At 46.3% G+C, this 11,363-nt stretch overlaps 1 long non-coding RNA gene across 1 annotated transcript; it reads left to right on the top strand.

The window, feature by feature from the left end:
• Positions 1-1,571: 1,571 nt before the first annotated feature.
• LOC111547495 lies at positions 1,572-10,759 on the top strand. Its single transcript, XR_002733154.2, has 3 exons — positions 1,572-1,746; positions 3,038-3,101; positions 9,982-10,759. It is a non-coding gene; the product is annotated as an uncharacterized LOC111547495 (long non-coding RNA).
• The last annotated feature ends 604 nt before the right edge of the window (positions 10,760-11,363 follow it).

Genomic DNA, 11,363 nt, shown 5'->3' with positions numbered 1-11,363 from the left:
CTCGATCTCCTGACCTCGTGATCCGCCCGCCTCGGCCTCCCAAAGTGCTGGGATTACAGGCTTGAGCCACCGCGCCCGGCTGGTGCCCATCACTTCTACCTGTCTTTTACCTTTCTTGAACCCTCCCTTGTCCCCTCCCCTCCACCACCACATGAAGACGACCTCATCACCTCAGCCCTTATCCATCAGAACAACCTCTCCCCTTCAATTCACGCTTTCCTTCGACAAGTGCATGAATACTCACTGTGGGCCTGGCACTCTACCCTGGGCTGGGGTGCAGCATTGAGCAAGACAGCCAAGATTCCGTCACCGGCATGACTGCACGAAAACCATTTTAACCACACTTCTCCCCTGCTCTGATCCCTGTGTGGCTGCAAACTGCCCCGGGGTTCCAGTGCAAACTCCCTCGTGCAGGTATTCATATTTCTGGACTTTCCAACCACCCCTGATCCTTCCGGACTGGTCTGTCATTGTGCCTTGCCCAGGCTGATCCAAACAAGCTATTGGCCATCCTCCAAAACACCAGCTCAAAGACCCTCTCCTCCACAAAGCTTCCCTGCCTGAGTCAAGCACCCCACCTGGCCGGGTGAGTTTTAGCTTCTTCTGGAATCCCATTGAAACCCAGGGTTTGTGTGTCTGCCTCCCAGACTGGACTGTGATTCCAGGCGCTCGGGGACTGAGCCATTGCCAAGCCCAGAACCTGGCACTGACGGGCATCAATGTGTTGTGTTGATGGATGGACAGACAGAGGGATGGGTAGAGCCAAGTCCAACTGCCCTTTTCATTCACTCGGCCCAGTGCCTATGCCTTTGTAGTTTTCTGGAAGTCCCTCCAGCTGTCTAACCTCCCCTGCTGGCATTATGGAAGCTCATGCCCAATTCTTCTCTAAATCTGTCCCCTTCCCTTCCCCAAAGCCCAGACCGTCCTGCCTTTCCCTTGACTGGGCAACAAGTCAACAAGAACAAAGGTCTGGTGAGGCCAACCAGGGAAAGGGCAGCCCAGGCCTCTAGGGGTCTCAAGCCCTCGGCCTGTGTGTGTGCCAGAGCTTCCCACAGACTCGGGAAGAAGGTGCCGGAGGCTGGCCGGGCTGCCTTGCGGTTTGAAGCAGTGAGTCACCTTCTGGCTGCAAGTGAAGGAACTCTCACTGCGCCCTTGTTTGGACAAGACGGGGAGGCGTACTCAGAGTCAGAGACCCCGGCGCAGAGACAGGGACAAGAAGAAGGGGCCACTGAGACCCCAAGACAGTCAGGGAGACAGACGCACAAAACGACCGACACAACCAGGGACAAGTATGGCACGCAAAGAGAGAGGAGAAGGATAGAGGCAGCCAGCCCAGAACAGAGGGGGAGCGCGAGGAGCGCAGGGAAAGGAATCGCGCCGCCGGTGTAGACAACTCGGCTCCCTGCGCACGCTCTGTCCTCCCCCTGCGGTGTCCGGGCACTACAGGCCTGGACCCAAACGTGGACAAAAACGGAGCCAATGGGCTTCCAGACGGGACATTACCTCACCAGAACCGGCTGCCATTGGCCCGCGCGCCCTCCGGGGCGGGCTGTTGCTATGACAGCCCAGGGCGGCTTTGCAGAGAGACACTTGGAGGAAGCTCCGGGAGAGAAAGCCGCGTCCACACCTCTTTCCAGGATATGGTGGGGCCCAGGGACCCCTCCCCTCCGACTGAGCCCCAGAGACCCCCTACTTAGGCCGTAAGGGGAAAACCGAGCTCCTGCTGGCTCAGGCATCAGAATTCCTGTAGACGCCCATTCGGCCCACTCCCTCAACCTGGCCCACAGTCCCTTGCCAAGACCACCCCGCCCCCAAAACCCTGGAACCACACACTCATCCATACATTCTGCAAACAGCAATGAGCACCCTCCAGCATCCAGGTGCAGCGCTGGGCTCTGCAGACGCAAAGATGAATCCACCTCCACCCCTGCCCTCACAAAGCGCCCCCAGTCCGATCAAGCAAGCAGTCCAGGAGAAAATGACAAGGCAGTGTGTTAAAGATTAAAATAGGAGGAGCACGGGGCTTGTGGGAAAACAGAGGAGGGGTCCCTACTCAACCTACGCAATCAGGGGGACTGCTGGGAGAAAGGGATACAGAGCCAGGACCTGAAGGAACCAGATGAGGAAGGGTGGGGAAGGGATTCTAGGCAGAGGGGACAGCCTGCGCAAAGACTGGAGGCAGTAAAAAGCAAGGAACACTCGAGGCACTATGGCAGGAAATTAGATGGTGGAGTTGAGGGTGTTGGAGAGGAGGAGGAGTTTAAAGTAAAGCTGAAAGGGGAAGCAGGAACGAGATCCCAAAGGGCTTGAATGTCGTGCTAAGGGATCTTGGACCACATTCTCAGGCAGTTGGGTGATGGAAGGGGAGAGGGCTATGATTAGGTTTGCATTTTAGGAAGATCCCCAATCTTGTAGCTGTGTGGAGGATGGGCTGGAGGGGACTAGGAGACCAGTCATTGCAGGGACTGGGGAGAGTCAGGGCAGGGAGGACTAAGGCTTCCAGCTGGAGTAGAGATGGAGAGACCCAAACTCAGGAGGAGGTGTAAAGGACGTGGAGCCACAGTTCAGGTGACTGAGGAGATGGCACCAGCTCACCTGGGAGGCTGTGAGGGCTTCCCCGGCAACCAGATAGGGTCGTCTCTCTCCTTCCATATGATATTGGTGTCAGCTTGTGTATGCAACTTTTGTTTCAAGAGTCATGCTGCATTGAAAGATCTCTTTTCACATCTCCCCACCCCTACACACACACACACACACACACACACACAAACACACACACACCCAGGCTGTGATTCAACTCCATTCCCAGCACTCAGCACAGAGCTTCGTCCCAAGTATGCATCCACAAATCCAAACCCGCATCAGCTCCCTACCCATGACCCTTACCCCAGCCTCCACCCATCCCTCCCAGCCTCTACCCTTCCTTCCCAACCTCCATGCACCTGCTTCCCATCTCTTTAGTCGTGTTGTAGCGACCACCTAGGAGCTGAGACTGCCCCCAATCCCCACCATGTCCATTCTTCCTATCACCCCTCAGCAGGGAGGAAAAGTTGCCTGTCTGTTGGGTCAGATTTCTGAAGACTGATGAGGCCCATTTTCTGGTAAGCGGGGTCATTACAGTGCAATCATTGGGTTGTTATGAGAATTAAATAAGGTTTGTTGCCTGGCACATGCAACTATCCAATCAATCAGCTATAGTAATGACATTATTATGGGTGTTAGAGGAGGATGGAGAGGGCTGGCTAGGACTCCAGTGTGGCACAGCCCTGTTTTGGGATACTGTTGTTTGCTTCACTCATTACAGAGTGGTGTCTTGACTTTTCATTTGTCACATCATACTTGTTATTCACTCTCTCAAGGAAAAATGTGAAACAAAGTAGATGGTGGGATAAGAGCCCTGGGTTTTCTTTATTATTATTATTGTTATTATTATTATTATTATTATTTGAGATGGAGTCTCACTCTTGTCACCCAGGCTGGAGTGCAATGGCATGATCTCAGCTCACTGGAACCTCTGCCTCCTGGGTTCAAGCAATTCTCCTGCCTCAGCCTCCCAAGTAGCTGGGATTACAGGCAAGTACCACCATGCCCGACTAATTTTTGTATTTTCAGTAGAGACAGGGTTTTGCCATGTTGACCAGGCTGGTCTCAAATTCCTGACCTCAAGTGATCCACCCGCCTCAGCCTCCCAGAGTGCTGGGATTACAGGCATGAGCCACGATGCCCAGCTGAGTCCTGGATTTTTGTCATAATACCACGTGAATACCATCAAACTCTCACGGAAATCCTTCATGCAGTGACTACAGATGTCCTCTCCCAATGAACCAAGACAGGACAACTGAGTGGCTTCTTAAATGTCAAAAGAATCAATTCAGATCTTCCAATTAAGGAAACTTCAGAATGTCAGTGCTGGCAATGCTCTTAGAATCCTCTTATTCAACCTTTGGTTTGACATATGAGGAAACTGAGGGCCAGAGAAGGCAAGTGGCTACCCAGAGTCACACAGTTGGGTCGACCAGCAGAACCAGAGTCTTTTTAGGCACCCAGTCTCCCCCTCACTGCACTTTCCCAAATCTGGTCTGTCTTTCAGTTGAACAGTGACTAGAACCTCCTCTAGCCAGGGCACATGTAGGGCCTTCACATATTGTTACATTAAACATTCAGGACAGCCCTGCAGGAGGGGTATTGTTATTCCTATCTGAAAGGTCCAGAGAGAGAAAGTTTCTCCTCCAAGACCACGTGGTGTTACTGAATTGAACCCAGGCCTGTCGGGTTCCAAGGCCCACGTTCTTGGCATAGCAGTGTGTTGACTCTAGGACTACTCACGTGGTTTATTTGGAGCTTGTGGGCATCAGAGTGATTTGCCAATATAATCACTAAAAGAAGAAGAGGTGAATCTGCAACTTGATGAAAACAAAAGAGGGCCTGGAATCTTCTGCACATCAGTGCTTTATGTACCTGCCCTGTTGTGTGGAAGCACTCCTCTAAAAGCAGTAGTTGTCAAAGGGTTATGCCCCATCTGAGGGTCTAGAAGAGAACCAGCTAGGAGACTTGCTTCCCCTCTAAGCTTGGGCACATTTCCTGAGTGAGGCACCACCACCCGTGTTCTCTGAGTAGAGGGTCCTCAGAAGGAAACACAGGAGAGTATGTTTTTATTTGTATTTTTATTTTGAGATGGACTCATTCTGCTGCCCAGGCTGGAGTGCAAAGGCATGATCTTGGCTCACTGCAACCTCCACTCCCAGGTTCAAGCGATTCTGCTGCCTCAGCCTCGCAAGTAGATGGGATTACTGGTGCCTGCCACCACGCCCAGCTAATTTTTTGTATTTTTAGTAGAGACAAGGTTTCGCCATGTTGGCCAGGCTGGTCTTGAACTCCTGACCTCAAGTGATCCACCCACCTCCGCCTTCTAAAGTGTTGGATTACAGGCGAGAGTATGTTTTAATGAGGTCTCTGCATAAGTATGGATCTTGAAGTGATCATAGGTTCAGGATATCTTACAGAAAGGGCCAAGTGGGTGATATCTATAATGACAAATCAACTGCATTAGCTTCATTGTCACTGGAGGCTCCCACAGCACAGTGCCCTACAGCCTTTTCCAGCCTTTGATGGAGGAAGGGCAGTGTCCCTCAGCACTGGAAGAGATGCCATCCTTTATAGCAAAAAATGGATTATTCTACATCTTCAGGAGGTTCTATTTCTGGCTCTAGAAAACACTATGACTGTTGATCAGCAAAAAAATTTTGCTGTCTCTGGCTCTGGAAATATATCTGATCTTGGCTCTGGAAAATATTCCAGAGATATTTATAGTCCCACAACTTTGTAGACTCCAGGGTAAACCCCACAGCTCCAGAGGACTTTCTGCTCCTAGTTTTGGAATTCTGCAGCCTGTTTCTGGAAGACCTTTCCTCACTGGTTTTGCACTGTCCTGCCCTCCTGGCTCCAGATTATGCAATCCCATTTCTGGAAGACACTCTGACTGTGAAGCCAAAGAGCTCTCTAGGCCTGTCTCTGGAGGGCTGATTCTCTGTGACGATGGAGGACCACTTGACTGGCCTGGAAGACTGACTGTCCATACTCTTTTTCCAGGATCTGGACTTGACATCCCTGGCCCAAAAAGATTGACTATCTAGGGACCTGAAGGGCCTCTCTAGCTGACATGCTGTAATACCATATTTCACAAGTGCTGTCTTGACCCAGTTTTGAGATCCTGGCTAAAACCTCTCAATCCCTCCTCGTGGGTGCTTTGCTCAGCCTACACCTTAACCCCTCCAAACTCTAGGCATGGAGGTGTCTGTGCCCCTGGATCTAGACAACTCTTAGAATAATCTTCATTCCTGGCTTCTGGAGTAGGAGGGGAAATTTGGATAGGTTGGAGGGATGGGAAGATAAGAGGAAGGGATGGGAAGATAATGGAATGGTTACTGTGGCATCTGTTCTGATCAGCAACCTGAGCTGGATTTAAGTTCCATGGTCACAGGTTAGAGGCCACAATTGTTCAGATTTCATTTACATGAGCAGCCTGATGAGGTTCCAGGTTCAACAGGCAGAACTAATTTTGATTCTGCAGTGCGTGAGGCCTAGAGTGGGGGAAATGGAGGCTGTTCTCCCCAAAGCTGTTGACCCCAGCAAGGTTCATGGAGTCTGAAGGTAAGGCGTCCTGGCCAAGATGTACAGCATGATGGGCCTTGGCCAAACCACTTTATGGACAGAAACATGGACAAGTACAGAAAAGAGGAACCAGGGCAGAAAAGAGGGCACATGACAAAATTCCCATGAGGTCTGCAGTCAGAGCCATTCAAAGGCCTTTCTTACCATGCCAAACACCGTACCCTATCCCTGACCTTCTACATTCCTTCTGGAATCACCAGTGCTAGGAGTTTAAAAATTACATTTCCTGGTCAGGCATGGTGGCTCACGCCTGTAATCCCAGCACTTTGGGAGGCCGACGCGGGCAGATCACGAGGTCAGGAGTTTGAGACCAGCCCGACCAAAATGGTGAAACCCCATCTCTACTAAAAATACAAAAATTAGCTGGGCATGGTGGCGCGTGCCTATAATCCCAGCTACTCAAGAGGCTGAGGCAGGAGAATCACTTGAACCTGGGAGGCAGAGGTTGCAGTGAGCCGAGATCGCCCTACTGTACTCCAGCCTGAGTGACAGAGTGAGACTCTGTCTCAAAAATTTAAAAAAATTACATTTCCCAGACATCCTTCGAGTTGGATTTCGATTGGGTTCTGCCAATGGGATGTATCCATGCGAGATTCTGGAACTAACATCAGAGAGAGTCCAAGCTCCTAACTTTTATCAGTGGCAATGACAACAGTCAAGCAGCATTGATGGTGATACAGGATTGTGAGCCCAAAATGACACCACATTTCTTTTTCACTCCACTGGGCCTTCCAGCGTTTTTACAACCAATTCCCTAAATTGAATCACTCTGTCTGAAGTACCTAGAGTGGTTTCTGTTTACCTGACACCTATCAAAGATTTATGAGTGCCTACTATGTTCTAAGATGTTCTAAGAACTAGGACTATGAGACTGAACAAGAGTAGAATAGTGGATGGGGTCAGAGAGGTTGGCAGGAGCAAAGCCATACAGGACCTTTTAAGCCATAGGAAGAAGTTTGGGTTTCAGTCTGATTTCAATGCTAACAGCATCTTATTCAGGGAAGGGAAGGATGTGACTTATGACTTGGGCTATATGACAGGTGAAATCTAGCAGGCTGTAATAGAAAGGAGGGAGAGAGGGGGCTATTTGAAGACTTCAAGCTGGAGATGACAGACTGAAGCTGGTGGGGAGGGGCTTACTGTTATAACGTTTAGGATCTGATGATGGTAGGATGGACACACTGACCTCTGATGAGATGAAAAGCAGAACTCTATTACTTACAGCATCCAGTGGGAGAAAGTTGCCATGCAGGGCCATGTAGGGGATTGCACCCAGGGACAAGGGAACAGCAAGCTGGAATGTAGAAGTCGGCTTCTCTATGGCAAGTGGAGTGGGGTTAGCAGGTCTAGGGGCTTCCTGTGGGTTGGGAATTTTGAGTGATTTCACAGACCCAAGGAAGAAGGGTTCATCTCTTGATGTTTAGCAAAGAATTCCTGCAAGTTGGGTATATTGTTGTGACCCAGGAGTGTTAGAGCCCAGTAAGGAAAGGGGTTGGAGTGCAGGCTAAGCGAAGTGCCCACAAAGAGGAACTGAGAGTTTTTAGCCAAGATCTCAAAATTGGGTCAAGAGAGCCCTTGTGAAATACGGTATAAGAACATGCCAGCTAGAGAGCAGTCGGCGTGATCAGGATCTGCTTTAGAGGTAGAACTGACCGGACTTCCGACGGACTGGACGTGAGAGAAAGAGGAATCTTAACCATGGACTTCCAGAATCAGGGCTCTGATTTTGAAACCATGCCTCTCATCAGATACGAATAAAGATGTTTGATAACTTTTTTTTTTTCTTTTTTTTTTGAGACGGACTCTCACTTTGTTACCCATGCTGGAGTGCAGTGGTGGGATCTCGGCTCACTGCAACCTCCACCTCCTGAGTTCAAGCAATTCTCCTGCCTCAGCCTCCCAGGTATCTGGGACTACAGGCGCCCACCACACCCAGCTAATTTTTGTACTTTTAGTAGAGAGGGGGTTTCACCATGTTGGCCAGGATGGTCTCGATCTCTTGACCTCATGATCTGCCCCCTCCAGCCTCCCAAAGTGCTGGGATTACAGGCGCGAGCCACTGTGCCCGGCCATTTGATAACCTTTTAAAAACTCATTCAAATAAATGAAGGGCTAACAAGATAGTAAGAAATAACCAGGGCTAGTTGGAAGGAAATATATAAGAACCCAGAAAGGAAAACGATCATAGAAGCCACTTTTGCCCTGAGAACACCGACCAAGAATAATGAAGAACAGACACAAACACACAATATCAAAAATAAAGGGCGGGTGCATCACCACCAATGCTACAGACATCAAAAAGAAGAGAATGTGATGAAAAACTGCATGCCAATACATTTGAAATTTTAAATCAAATAGATAAATCCTGAGAAAAATATAGCTTAATAATACCGACCCAAGTTAAAAAGAAAAAAAAAAAAATGCTACAATCGCTTTGGAAAAGAGCTTCATTTTTTTCTAGGAAAGCTGAGAACTTTCTGTGACCAGCAATTATAGTCCTAGATATATACCTTAAACAAATTCATGCATATGTGTAATCATTAAAATGGGTAAGAATATTTTTAGAAGTACAGAAGCACTGTTAACAATAGCTGGGGCTGGACGTGGTAGCTCATGCCTGTAATCCCAGTACTTTGGCAGGCCAAGGCAGGCGGATCACAAAGTAACGTGTTCGAGACCAGCCTGGCCAACATGGTGAAAACCTGTCTCTAGTAAAAATACAAAGATTAGTCAGGCGTGGCGGTGCCTGCCTGTAATCACAGCTACTTGGGAGGCTGAGGCAGGAGAATCACGCGAACCTGGGAGACAGAGGTTGCAGTGAGCCAAGATGGCACCACTGCATTCCAGCCAGGACAACAGAGCGAGACTCCATCTCAAAATAATAATAATAATAGCTAGAAATTGGAACAACATAAATATCCATTAAGAGTAGAAGGTGGCATATATAGTATAGTGAAATACTATGCAACAATGAAAATGTATGAACTACAGTTATACATAACAGGATGAGAATTACAAGTATAATATTGAAAGAAAACATGAAGATGCAAAAAAAAGCATTCTGTTATTCCAAAAAAATATATCTAAAAAAGATAAAATTTATATATATATATATATATATATATATGATTTATGATAAGTTTTTGAGTGCTGGCAATGTTATTTCTTGACCTGAATGATAGTTGCATGAGTGTTTATCTTTATTTGTTAAATTATGCATTTATTTTCATGTACTTTCTGTATATAATTTCTGTTTTATGATATAAAAAGGGTTCCAGAGAATGATTAAAAGAATGGAGCTAGACAACTGGATGAATAATGGTGCCAATTTCTGATTTGGAGAGAGTTTCAAAAAAGGAGTGGGAAGTGGGAAGATGGGGAATCCGTAAATGAGATACTCATTCTTGCCATATAAATTCTGGCATGCCCGTTGGACATTCAAGAAAAGATCTCAAGCCTGTAATCGAGGATTGAGTCTCAGAGGAGAGGCCCCAACTCTCCATCTCAAATGAGTGGAAGGAGATATTTACAACAGACATAGCTGGCAAACAGCTTACATCTAGAATATATATAAAGAACTCCTACAAATGAGCAAGAAAAAGATAGACAACTTTGTAGAAAATTGGGCAAGAGACTTGAGCACATTAGGTTTTAATGTAAGAAATTACACAACTGGGTCATTGTACGGGAATGAAGTGAAACCCAGTAGCCTGGAATCCCCAAGCTACTGGGGAGTCAAGAGACTGGTCGTTGCAAGGCAAGGATGTAGGATGCAAAAAATTGAAACATGTATTATTGGTTAAATCCCAGACAAATGGCAAGAGTTTAGAAAGTGCCAGTGACGTGCCTGATGGAATCTCACCACAAGATGGACACCAGCCCATCAGAAGCCTGGAGAGCCCACCCAGCGTGAGACCTCTGTTGGTCCAGGATCTTGGAATGGCATCCCGTGGCTTAATCTTCCGAATTCAACCAAATAAAGTTGCCCCACCCATGTCGTGTACCCAAGCTTCCTACCGAGTCTCCTTAGCTTAAATGCAAGATTAGTACTATTTTGTTCATCTTGATTGGAGTGAGAAATGAATAGATCCGTGCACATATATTTCTTTTACCACAACAAGATGATGAAGAAATAAATCCATAATATTGATACTTTTGTATAAGCTGTGTGTACAGTTGCAGTAAGAAATTTTATAATCTTTTATTTGCTTTATATAGTTTCTGCTTGCTTTTTATGATATTTAAAACAAAATCTAAGCAACAAATTTTATGTCTGATTAGATTTATGGAAGCTGCTTAAGTGCTTAGGGATAATTTGTTCATCATATTTGTAAGTCTCCCTTGTTAGGTGTTTGAAGTGTTTGAATTGGCTAAATTAAATTTGTAATTGTAGTTGAAATATCTAAAGGAATTTTCTTAATTAAATGTTTAAATGATGTTAAAAGTTTATGAGAATTTAATCTATCAAATTTATGAGTTAATTGAATATGAATCAATGAACAAGTAAATGTGATCTTGCTTTTATATAAAAACTACGAAGTTCATAAATAAAATACAAAGATCCATAAGTCGAGAGGAAAAGCAAAAGCAAGAGCGAACTTCTAAGATCTATAACTTTAAAAAATTAAATATTGATTGAAATGTAAGTCATTGTAATTATCCCCACTAGCTGAAATCTCACATCTGAATGCTTACACACAAAACAAAATGTTACCCTGAACATACTAAACAAATAAAAAACCATGTGGTAATTACTATACATACACATGCTCACTGCTGGAAACATTCATACTGCACTCAAATCCAGGTGGGAGAAGGCAGCATGTGCTACAGGTGAATCTTGGCTCTTCTCCTGTGGGGATCAGGTCTTTTTCTTAATTATTTTCCATACATTTTTCTTCCTTTACCCAGAGACCTGGAGGCCCTCCCAGCCCAGGTCCAATTCAGATGGATTCATAATTAACATCATTCACCTATTGATTTACGTGTTTATTTACACTGTGGCACATGTTTGTTGTGCAGAAGGAAAACCTCCTTTGCATCTTATACTGAATAATATCAATGTACACAAACCTACCCAATGCTTAGGGTTAAGTTACTAGATGATTTTAAAATAATAGCAAGGTTTTTATTTACTTCCATTTAAAATGCTTTGTTTTACGCAGAAATCCTTGAAAGGTTGCTAGATAGGT

Source organism: Piliocolobus tephrosceles, chromosome 1, assembly GCF_002776525.5.
Source record: "Piliocolobus tephrosceles isolate RC106 chromosome 1, ASM277652v3, whole genome shotgun sequence".
NCBI classification, from domain to species: domain Eukaryota; kingdom Metazoa; phylum Chordata; class Mammalia; order Primates; family Cercopithecidae; genus Piliocolobus; species Piliocolobus tephrosceles.
This window is presented reverse-complemented; position numbering and strand designations above follow the sequence as displayed.